The 11,629-nt window shown below is 38.1% G+C and overlaps 1 non-coding gene across 1 annotated transcript; it reads left to right on the forward strand.

Annotated features, from left to right (window-relative positions):
- The first annotated feature begins 6,531 nt into the window (after positions 1–6,531).
- LOC113198708 (small nucleolar RNA U13) lies at positions 6,532–6,634 on the forward strand. The gene has a single exon (XR_003302888.2). It is a non-coding gene; the product is annotated as a small nucleolar RNA U13 (small nucleolar RNA).
- Positions 6,635–11,629: the final 4,995 nt, after the last annotated feature.

Raw genomic sequence — 11,629 nt, forward strand, 5'->3', positions numbered from 1 at the left:
ATTTAGAGACAGGTTCTCACTGAGTTGCTTAGCGCCTTGCTTTTGCTGAGACTGACTTTGAACTCATGATCCTCCTGCCTTAGCTTCCCAAGCTGCTGGGATTACAGGTGTCGCCACCATACCTGACTATGAACTTTGTTTTTAACTTAAGAACTTTTGGGAACCATTATAGATCTTTAATTAGGTCATGGTATACAACAGCTGCAGAGAGTAATTAGAATGGGAGGGAGTGGGCATTTTTTATTTCTCAGAGATGACGTGAAATCTGTTGCTAATGGTAAGAATGAGGAGAGAATGAGAAATTGTGAGACTCTGGCTATTGATTCTCCAGAATTCTGTTTCTTAGAATTCTCTCTATAACTTACTTTTGCTATATTTAAAGGAGAAGGCAAAGTTGTTAAAGAATTTGTTAATTCAGTGAAAAAGAAGCCAATATATTTAAGAGGTAAATATCTAAATTTTATGTTTGAATCTTAATAAAAATCTTTCACAACTTTTCCTTTAATGATCACCTTAATTTTAGCATTTCTGTAATGATCTAAGAGTCTTTCGCTTTTGTTCTCACTCTGTTTCGTGGAAAGTCTAACTAGTTCTATTATTCTATCAATTAACCTCCGCTTTATTCTTGCAGTTTTGCTTTTTCTCTTTTTCCCACCTCCTTGGACTGTCCAGACACCACAGGAAAGAAGAAAAGGAGATTGAGAGCGGTTGGCTCTGACCAGAGCTGTACAAGTACATAAGGAATAAGCCTCCTAACCATTTCTTGGGCTCTTGAATACTGTGTCCTCCCAATTTTTTCAGGGCTGGCAGCTTGCTTATCTCTAACAAAAGTTAGGCATGACTTGAAATGTCACACTGCAGAGAAATCACTTTCCTTGTCACCAGGAAAGAAAAGAGGGATGGCTTCTTATATCTGGAATCTGGCACTCTCCGCCTTTTGGAACTCGCTTCTCAGGCTCTGTCTTGGCCTTGGCTTGAAGAAGGCAGGGTTGCTGTGTAGCACAAGGAGGTGCAAAAACAAACATGGGCACAACACCAGATACTTGACTGCGAGAAATGTTCTGAAAGTTATAAAAGTGAAATACTACTTCCAGCTGTCACTTTATGAGAGGATTAAGCTGAACTCAAGGGGCTACAGAAACTAAAAGATAAAGGGTATTGTCCATTACAGTACCTATGCAAATTGCACACATTTCCTTTTTTTTTTTTTTTTTTTTTTTACTAATGAATTCTTCTTGAACCCTTTGTCTACTCATCTACTTTCTTATTCACTTACTTGATGTTGCTGCTGCTAAGGTGTGTGGCAACATTTTGTATTATTTCCTTCTTATAGCTAGGAGCATCCTGCCCACTAGTCATCCTTCCTTGGTAGGACATGTTGTCCCTTGTGGTGGCTTCTTCTTAGCCTATGGTCTACATAAACCATTGTTGTTTAAATGAACATTGCATCCAATGATCAGAGTGTAACACAGAAGTAAGCACACAGTAACTTCACATTAAGACTTTCTGGTTGATAGTCTGTCTTTAGACAGATGTTGTTTTCTACTCATTGATTTCTGTGATTCACAGCTCTTCATCACACTGTTCTGTTCAATTTATACCTCTCAATGACTCAACATGCATAAACTGCTCAGATGATACATCATTACCCATGCTCGCACATGACCACTCTTCAGACACCTGGATACAAACCCTCAGTCCCTGGGAGGCCTTTCCTTTGCTTGGTTTTGCTCCATTTCAAGGTCAATCACAGCTCAAGATCACATAGCAGAGATCCAGAAGGGGATGTAGCCACATTTTGCATACACCTACCTCCTATACCTAATTTTCAACTCTGCCCAAAACTCATATAGATGTATTATAGGTTTCAGATGAATGGGACAGGGAGGATTGATTTTCAAACACTGTTAAACTAGAAGAACCCAAGTCTTCCTCCCTATGCTCAAACCTGTTAAAATGAGATCCCATCTGAAACCCAGCATCTCTCAGATGGACTGCCTTTATTAGACTTTGATTATTTCTGACTGAAGGAACTCCTGAAGTATAGGCTTCATTGCTGCTACTCTCAGAGAACCACTTCCATATGTGGACTCAGGAGTCAGGCACTTGGAAGAAAATAGGCTAATCTGATTATACACCATGGAGCCCTCCTAAAACTGTGTCAACACTGGCAGAGGTATTTCTCAAAGCTCCTGCCAGAAGGAAGGCAATATTTTTGTGAAGTCTGTGAACCTTCATTCAAATTCAAAACCTTCATTCAGCCTTAGGAATTCATACTAAACAGACTGTCTCATCCTGTGCCAGCTGACACCCGGAGTAATATTCTGCAAAATTAAATATTTTTACTAATGGTGCTGTTCCTTAGCTATTTGAAAATATTTTCTAATAAAGGAAAATGTCAAAGCATATTAAGAGTAATATTTTATGCCATTCAGTCATTAAAATATTAGGCTATGTAATGAAAAACAACCTTCTTCACCATAACTTCAAGAATTTCCCTTGTCCTATGTTAGATAAAAATGTAGCGGGTATTAATCTTAAGGTTCATTTCAGTTTTTGCCTTGTCAGTATTGTTTATCTTTAAAATTCTTTCAGAAAGACACTATCAAATAGCATTTGAAGTCCAACCCTTTAATAAAGAGAAGTGCCATTATGTTGTTATCTCACAAAAGTATTGCAAATAACTTTATGTTCATTAGTCATAAATGCCCTCAATGAAAGTCTTACAATTGCATAAAAAATCAAAGATTTTTAAGAGCTATTATCATTTCCATTTTACAGTTGCATGATCTTAGGCACAAAGAAATCTAAGTAACCAAAAGTTATGGGCAAAATAATGGATCAAGAAGAGCAGGTTTCTTTTCTATTTTTACAAAACCCCCTTTCACATCCCCCCTTTATTTTACTCTAGCTTCCACATATGAGAAAAGACATTAAGACCTTAACTTTCTGGGTCTAACTTATTTCACTTAACATGATAGTCTCCAGTTACATCCATTGACCAGCAAATGCCATAATTTCATTTTTCTTCATACTTGAGTAAAATTTCATTGTGTATTTTTTAATATTTATTTTTTAGTTGTAGGTGGATACACAATATCTTTATTTCATTTTTTTTTTATTTTTTTAATTGGTTGTTCAAAACATTACAAAGCTCTTGACATATCATATTTCATACATAAGCTTCAAGTGAGTTATAAACTCCCAATTTTACCCCAAACACAGATTGCAGAATCATATCAGTTACACATCCACATTTATACATATTGCCATACTAGTAACTGTTGTATTCTGCTACCTTTCCTATCCTCTACTATCCCCCCTCCCCTCCCCTCCCATCTTCTCTCTCTACCCCATCTACTGTAATTCATTTCTCACCTTGTTTATTTTCCCATTCCCCTCACAACCTCTTATATGTAATTTTGTATAACAATGAGGGTCTCCCTCCATTTCCATGCAATTCCCCTTTTCTCTCCCTTTCCCTCCCACTTCATGTCTCTGTTTAATGTTAATCTTTTCTTCCTGCTCTTCCTCCCTGCTCTATTCTTAGTTGCTCTCATTATATCAAAGAAGACATTTGGTATTTGTTTTTTAGGGATTGGCTAGCTTCACTAAGCATAATCTGCTCTAGTGCCATCCATTTCTCTGCAAAGTTCATGATTTTGTCATTTTTTAGTGCTGCGTAATACTCCATGGTGTATAAATGTCACATTTTTTAATCCATTCATCCATTGAAGGGCATCTGGGTTGGTTCCACAGTCTTGCTATTGTGAATTGTGCTGCTATGAACATTGATGTGGCAGTATCCCTGTAGTACGCTCTTTTAAGGTCTTCAGGGAATAGTCCGAGAAGGGCAATAGTTGGGTCAAATGGTGGTTCCATTCCCAGCTTTCCAAGGAATCTCCATACTGCTTTCCAAATTGGCCTCACCAATTTGCAGTCCCACCAGCAATGTACAAGAGTACCCTTTTCCCCACATCCTCGCCAGCACTTGTTGTTGTTTGACTTCATAGTGGCTTCCAATCTTACTGGAGTGAGATGGTATCTTAGGGTGGTTCTGATTTGCATTTCTCTGACTGCTAGAGATGGTGAGCATTTTTTCATGTACTTGTTGATTGATTGTATGTCCTCCTCTGAGAAGTGTCTGTTTAGGTCCTTGGCCCATTTGTTGATTGGGTTATTTGAGCAATAATAACAAAAACAGCATGGTACTGGTACCAAAACAGGCGGGTGGACCAATGGTACAGAATAGAGGACACAGAGACTAATCCACAAAGTTACAACTATCTAATATTTGATAAAGGGGCTAAAAGCATGCAATGGAGGAAAGATAGCATCTTCAACAAATGATGTTGGGAAAACTGGAAATCCATATGCAACAAAATGAAACTGAATCCTCTCCTCTCACCATGCACAAAAGTTAACTCAAAATGGATCAAGGACCTTGATATAAAATCAGAGACTCTGCGTCTGATAGAAGAAAAAGTTGGCTCCGATCTACATATTGTGGGGTCGGGCTCCAAATTCCTTAATAGGACACCCATAGCACAAGAGTTAATAACAAGAATCAACAAATTGGACTTACTTAAACTAAAAAGTTTTTTCTCAGCTAGAGAAACAATAAGAGAGGTAAATAGGGAGCCTACATCATGGGAACAAATTTTTACTCCTCACACTTCAGATAGAACCCTAATATCCAGAGTATACAAAGAACTCAAAAAATTAGACAAGAAGATAACAAATAACCCAATCAACAAATGGGCCAAGGATCTTTATTTCATTTTTATGTGGTGCTGAGGATTGAACCAAGTGCCTCACGCTTGCTAGGTGAGCACTCTAACACTGAGTCACAACTCCAGCTCTTATTGGGTATTTTTACCACATTTTCTTTATCTATTCATCTGTTGAAGGGCATCTAGGCTGGTTCCATAGCTTAGCTATTGTGAATTGTGCTGCTAAACATTGATGTGGCTGCATCCCTACAGTATGGTGGTTTTAGATCTTTTATGAATATTCCACAGTGAATTTCACCTTTATGTATGTCCATAATGCACTGTTTTTTTAAAAGTAAATATAAGTAAATCTATAAGTAAATATATAGAAGGAAGATCAGTAAAGATCAGGGAGAGGAAGGAGTGAAGGGATAGGGGAAGCACTGGGAACCAACTTGGAGCAAATTTTATTCCATGCTTATACCATTATGTCAAAATGAATCCTAATGTTATGTAAAACTAAAATAAACTAGTAAAAGAAGAGTGGGTTTTTATTTTGAGAATGTATCATTTATGTATCTTGATATTTTTATTGGCTTTATAGATACATATCACTGACAGAGATACATTTTGCGAACTACTTCATTAGACAATTTGTTATTATGTGAACATGCAGAGTGTTGCACAGACCTTCATGGTATAGGTCCATCATTTGATGTCTCTTCTTGATGCAATCAGGAGTTACAGTAAACACCAGATTTAAGGCCACTGCCATTATAATTCGACCTACTTTTTACTGAAAACTTTAAAAAATAAGGTAGAAGGAATTCACCCTGAAATTATGATGAAAAGGTCAGTGTACCAAGTACCTAACATAGTTGTTATGCATTAATAATTATTATAACATAGTTGTTATGCATTGCACATAGTTAATCATATGCACTAGACTTTCATGGGACTGGAAGCAGAGTAGGCTTGTTTTCACCAGCATCAGGGTAAACTTTTGAGTCACACATTACACTGTGACGGCTCTGATGTCACTAGTAGTAATTTTCCAGCACCATTATGGTCTTATGAGACCACCATCATATATGTGATTCATTATCAACTGAAAAATATTTTGTGGCATATGACTGTATTATAAATCACTTGAGGAAAAAAATGTAGTTGTCACTATCAATTTGTGTATTCCTGCTTTTTAGACTTCCAGAGTCACTTAGTGACTTTTGGCTTGCAAAATTTATCAAAATACTCTATGACAGGAACTCTGAATCTATGTTCTGTGAACCTCTGCCAGTCCCTGAGACACATTCAGGGTGTTTTCGAGGTCAAAACTATTTCATAACAATGCTATGAAACTATTTGCATTTTCCCCTGTGTTGTATTTGCACTCACAAGGAACAAGGGACATGAATAAAACTGCTGGTGGCTTAAATCAAGACAGTGGCTCCAGATTATACTAACAGCCTTTTTGTTTTTGTCATAAAATATTTACAGTAAAATTAATAAATAAATAACAAATTTTAAAGTGTACTCTCCCTTAATGTCCTTGGTTAAGTGGCACAAAAATTACTGAATTTATTATCTTGACTCTTGAGTATACATCTTTTTAGTGTGCTATGGGAAGTACACATAAATTACTCTGCTCTGCACCAAAGCATAATGGTTATCTCCAGGGAAGTACTTCTATGATTATTGGGGTTGTAAGCTGAATCAGCCACTTTTTTCATGGAGCACCAATTTTAGTTGAAAGAATTCTGCCAGTCAAAACTTGCCATTCATACTTGGTTACATGTTTTCTCAAAAATGAATGAAAGTGATCCTTTTTGGGTCATAAGTGCAATGATTGAGTGTTCTCGTAGTTGTGTGAGATGTGCCCATCACTAAACCTTGTTGCAACATTGGCAGACTACTGTTTGATGTGAAAAAATAATTGAACAAATGCTAGGGAAAAATAACTGAATATATATATATTTGTTGTTAACAATAAAGTGCAATTTTTGAACCAAAATCCACAATTGTGAAAAAGTTGCATCTAGCACAAGCTTAAAAGCATACCTATACTTTAAGACTTTTCAGTGAGACTGTGATCTCATTGAAATAAATGATCAATATACAGCCTATGAGCAAAAGATTCATTCAAATTCTAAGATACATCGATGGATTTTAGTGAAACAGAATCCAAAAGTTTCATTGAAAATTTTTTAGATTCCACGTTGCAACTAAGAAATTCAAGAAATTACTTATCATTGAGTTTTGGTAGAATGGAAGATGAGTATCTATAATTCTCTGAGAAGTTCGTTAGAAAACTTTCCTCTTTTCTTTCTATGTTTCTGTGTGAGACTGGATGTTCTTCATATACTTCAGTTAAAACAAACAACACATTGCGACAGATTGTGTGGGGATGTAGATATGAGAATCTAGCCTTGTTCATTCTCATATTAAAGTGATTTGTAAATGTGAAAGAATGCCACTTTCCTTACAAATATTTATTTTTTTGAGACGTATTTTTATAAAAACATGTCTAATTTCCAGGGCAGTGAGTACCAAAAGCTAAAACACATGAAACAAAAGGTCTTTAGAGTCTGGATGATTTTTAAGTGGGTAAAAGGGTCCCAAAGGCAAAATGTCTGCAAACCTCTGCTCTTAGAGAAACAAAGCCCCATCAGAAAGAGAGAGGAGTTTATCTGCTCCAGGAGCTTGCTGGAGGGAAGACTTTCGTGTGGGATGTCAGTGAAATGAAGGTAATAACATGGCACAACAGGGCGGATCAGGGCCAGCCAGCAAAATGGATTAGATTGTCTACGTTTTATTTTAGTTTAGTAAGGAGACTTTTCCTAAAGTGATTTTTAAAGCAATAGTACTAGCTTGTTCTCTCTCTAAAGACATTTTGTTTTTATAAAATTACAGCCTGGAAAACACACTATGTGTTTAGTCTGAGTAGGTAGCCTGAGTTGTTTGTTAAATACTAGATCTCAGATTTGTGGCTGTTCCTCAAAAATAACTACATGACACCAGCAATTAAATTTATGTATCATTTTGATTATTTATACTTTAGCGAATCAAAGGAGGTAAATAATGGTCTGCAGCCGAGTACCTCATCAGCATTTCGTTGGCGAGCCCTTGAGATTCCCTCCATCACGAAGGTGGACACAACACATAATCTTCCCATTAACCAGTCTGGAGGGAACTGTCATCCAGGCCAGCTGCCACTCCAACGTCTTGCCATTTCTAGGGTTGGGTGTTCTTGTGTCACAAACGTGCCTTTTGAACCATGTAATGCAGGCATGTTTAGTCTCAACTATTTTCATATTCCTCCTTTCTTTTACTCATCCCAATTTAGGGATTTGTTAGCCTTGCCTCCCAGAGTACTACAATACTGAACACAAATGTAATATTGCACTGAATTATACCGCCAGCCAATGGCTTCCCTACAGAAGATCACTGACCAGGGGGTTCTCTGTCTTCCATGGGGTTGGCTGTTTCAGCCAGCTTCACGTTAGTTCATGTGATGAACATGTTTTTCATTCCAACTTAATAAACAAATAAGCTAGGCAACTTTCATTCTGCCTCAGAAGGTGGGCTTCAGTGACAGGAAACCATACCTCAGATGGGAGAATGGACTAAATCACCTGTAAGACTCTTTTCCCATTTAATATTTGGTAGCTCCTAGACTGACTCTGCCCATTGAGTGAAAACTAGCTAAATGGCGGAGGGGAGCAATTAAAGCAGCTGGGGGCAAATGTGGTCTCAGTCTCCTCATCTGAAAGGAAGTCTGAAGTGGAGGAAGCCCAGCTTACAGTTATTCCACATAAGAGTTAGTGGCCTTGCACCTTATGACATGCTACACAATAATCTTACACCAGTCTGCTGCTTGTCATCCATCCCTCGGGATGAAAACATACATGGTATTTGAATCCCAAATTTTTATTTATGAGAACAACCAGGAATTGAAGAAATTTTAACTAATGGGGATGATCCAGTGGGGTTTGAGAAGTATTAATCAAACAAAAGGATAATTTAGGAGTCCAAAATGAGTTATAAACTTTAAAACCAGTAGTTTTTAATCTATCTACCTAACTTTGTCATCGGTAGTTATAAAAACCCTTGATAAACTGAAAAAGTATATCTATTGAGTCTCTCTGAGAATTCCGTTTGATTAGGAATGGCTGGCTGCCTGAGGTTTTGTGGGATCCGGGGTTCAGTCGAGATCAGAGGGGAAGAATAGCACAGCTGATTAATGATTGTGTTTAATTCTCTCCATAGTGTATGCTGAGTAGTGTTATCCCTATTTCATTTATGAGCTGAGTGCAGAAGTAAAATAACTCGCCAGAAATATATAGCAGACCTGGAATTGAAATACTAAGTACCTCTGAGGGACTATTAGGCACTCTGTTACCATAAATGAGCCACAACTAAAAATCTGCAGGCTACAATTGCTTTGTGAATGCTGTTCAGCTCAAATGTGCTTTCCTCTCTGAATAGTCCAATTAAGCACCTCACATCCTGGTGATCTTACCTTCCTTTCAACCCTTGGAACATTTATCATCATTTAGCCCTTTGATGCAAAGCTGGTATCTGCACTGTTTGCTAGCCTTTTACATGATTAAATCACATTTTTTTTTTTCAAATTCATGGGACATGCATTGAGAGGTGGGATGTTCCCATATCCTCCAAAGACAAGCCTAGTACCTTGTACCTGGGTAGATATTTAATAAATCTTAGTTCCTTGCTTGATATGACCTGCTACCCTGTGTTATATTAAAAACTGCTTAACCTAATATTTGCCACAGACTGAAGGGGCAATCAGATAATTATTTCTGGGTCAGTACTCCCTGGGTATGTGATTTAGAATTGCAAGTGTCCTGTAGCCCACAGCCACTGCTCTGGGCCCTTCTGACCATTATGAATGCCTGTTTATCTTCTTGCCTTCATCAACATCAGCTGTTTATTTAGCAGCCTGACTTAAGACATTCCATATATGTACTCAATGAAGGCTTTCTTTCACTATTATTTTTCTGCAGAGGGTGAAATGCTGTCTTGTTTTTCCAGTTCTCCTCCTAAGTGTGATGATTTAGATGTTCCTGCTGTTAACTGGCAGCTTTTCCATTTCCTTCTACCATCAAGTACCCCAGACTTCACAGAAGCCACTAATGAGCTTCTTGCCTTTCAGGCCCCTGGTTCATTAATAACATAGAATTTCAGTAATGCTTGAAGTTCTGGACTTTACTTTTTTTTCCTCTTTCCTTCCATTAGAAAACAAACAAGCAAGCAAACAAAATATGTTATTTGCTGCACCTACTCACTCAATCTTGCCTGTTTAGTGTCCTAAAATAAAGAAGTAGTGCAAAAATCAGATTCAGCTTTCCAAATGAGCTGAAAACTCACAGACTTCAAAAGAAATATGCCCCCCTCTTTTTCCCTTTCTACCCATATTTAGTCTTTTCCAGTGGTACTTCATGTTTCTAAGTGTGCTTCTTTCCTTCTTCCTAATATTGACCAAGTTCCCAAGTGTATGAGGAACAATTCTAGGGACTGTGTGGATAGAACACAGAAATGAAAATGTTCCTGCCCCATCCCTTCTGCTTGACTTCTGGCTCTAAATGATGCCATTCATTCTGCCCGCCTGCTGGCCCTGCACACAACTTTCTCTCATTCAGACAGTGCCAAGAGAGCATCAATGCCCTTTTGTGCTGCCTCCCTTAAGCCTTGCAGTAGCACAGAGTACAACATAGCTGTCAGCAGCAAAATGCCAATCCCGTCAAACCTGCTCTTCCTCCTGTCCTCTGCTGACCCAGCAGTCTTTGCGGCTGTGTCTTCTCAGAGTGAGTTTCCAAACAGAAGGCCTGAAGTCTTCCCTCTCAGGTTCTGTCTGGGTACTTGTTAGAGTTGCTCTGCTGGACAGAGAGCAAAGCCTGCTCCTCTCAGTGGATAGTTCAGCCTGCTGGTCTCTTCCCCTTCACAGTCTCACTTATCTCGCCTCAGGGGAGAGTGGGGTACTTTTACTTTCCTTTTACTATCTTTTTAATTTTATCCTTTATTTGGCTACTGTGTCAGGGCTCACACACTCCCGTACATCAAAAATACATATAGAGATAATTGCAAAGAAAAATAAATGCATTTCTGCCTTCTCCGAACATACGGAAGTCATCATTCCCTGTGTTCATAAACACATGTTATGTCTGCCTCTGCATTCTTGCCCAGACACGGACGGTGTTTTATTTTCCCTTCTGTGAAAAATTCTAAGTTTCATCTCTTGTGAAATTGTCTTGTGAAATTGTGTCTCTAGACTCAAGTTCAACTTGTGTGAAGTCATACAGAGGAGACAGATGGGTTCCCAGAACCTGTGGGGTAACAGTCAGCTTTTCCCAGTCCCCTGGTCAGTCCCCTACCTTGTCAGCTCTGGGAAGCTAGAAGTAGTCGCTCCTCATATCATTACATTAATTATGCAGGGTGGAAGCATAGGCAAGCCTTCTTTAAAAAGGCAGAGAACTAGAGATTACACTTCTTTTATGTTTGTGAGGTACTCATCACTGCTCCACTGAAAGTTGCTGCTTTTTTTTTTTCTTCTTTTCCAAATATCCCATTCCTGAAACTTGGAGCTTTTGCATTAACCCAGATTCTACTAAGGGGAATTAGTCCTTATCTGAGACTTCAGACAGTAAACCTTTTCTTTTCTTAGCATTGAGGCAGGTTCGAGAATGGTTCCCTGGTCTTTTTTTTTTTTCTTCTAAATGATTATGAAAAATTCTTTCCTTTATGCTCAATAAAATAATCTTCAAAATTTCACACCATGAGCACATAACTTACTTACCACTTATGTATCAATTAATGTACTAAAGAGTTGAGAACCACACCCCCTCCCACACCCATGGACTTTTGTGAATTTATTGCAGGGCCCCTGCTATCTCCAGCCT

The sequence above is a fragment of the Urocitellus parryii genome, chromosome 8 (assembly GCF_045843805.1).
Source record: "Urocitellus parryii isolate mUroPar1 chromosome 8, mUroPar1.hap1, whole genome shotgun sequence".
In the NCBI taxonomy this organism is placed as follows: Eukaryota; Metazoa; Chordata; class Mammalia; order Rodentia; family Sciuridae; genus Urocitellus; species Urocitellus parryii.